Source organism: Vespa velutina, chromosome 2 (genome assembly GCF_912470025.1).
Source record: "Vespa velutina chromosome 2, iVesVel2.1, whole genome shotgun sequence".
Taxonomy (NCBI): domain Eukaryota; kingdom Metazoa; phylum Arthropoda; class Insecta; order Hymenoptera; family Vespidae; genus Vespa; species Vespa velutina.
This window is the reverse complement of record NC_062189.1, coordinates 1,250,214-1,251,229: the sequence shown is the minus strand read 5'-3', so window position 1 is coordinate 1,251,229 and position 1,016 is coordinate 1,250,214.

Genomic DNA, 1,016 nt, shown 5'->3' with positions numbered 1-1,016 from the left:
ACGATAAATCACGCGCGCACGCGTGCATCCACGCGCGCGCATTAATCCGCGCGTCATCGTCTTCTCATCGTTGTTGCGTCGGATGGAAGAGGAGAGGTTTGATGCGATACCGTTCGTATGTAATACCGTCCGGCACGATTCGCGTTACCTAAGAAATCTATATAGTCTCTATAACAGAGAGAGAGAGAGAGAGATATGCATATGTCTATATTTGTGTGTGTGTGTGTGTATATCTATATAGATAGAAAGAGAGAGAGAGAGAGAGAGTGATATACATACATCGACTTGAAGTATTTCGCGCTGTATACGATTTCGTCTCTCTTTTTATGTGTTAGTCAACATTATATATCTATCTATGTATATACATATATGTATATGTATATGTATATATGCATACAGATATATAAAAAGAAATATATATATATATATATATATATATATATATATATATGTTTATAGATACATATGTGCGTGCATATAAATTATAAATCTGTATATATATGTACATATATGTATGTATATATGCATAATATGTACGAAAAGGCATATCGCAAATAGATAAAAGTATAGTTTTCTTGGACGAACATCGATGCCACCTGGCCGTACGCGTTTAGACCTTTTCTACTCAGAAAGTCAGACGCACGGCGCATCATGCGACGACGCGTATGCCTCGTGGTGTCGTTTTGTAATTTTCTCTAGATATAGATCATTCTCGATCAATCGCAACTCTTCCATCTCTCTCTCTCTCTCTCTCTCTCTCTCTCTGGGTCTATCTATCTATCTTATTGCGTACTCGACGATCCTAGAAAAGCCATTTTCTTCGTGAGCTAATCTTAGAAAAGACCAGAGTAAGTACTTAGAAGGGAATTCCCTTTATACCCGTGAAATCAATTTAATTATGGACTTTATATAATCAAGGAGATTTTCTTTTCTTTTTTTTCTCTCTCGTTTCTTTTTTCTTGGTTTCTTTTATTTTTACAATAATATGATAAAAGTAAGCGTAGTTCGGTGATCTA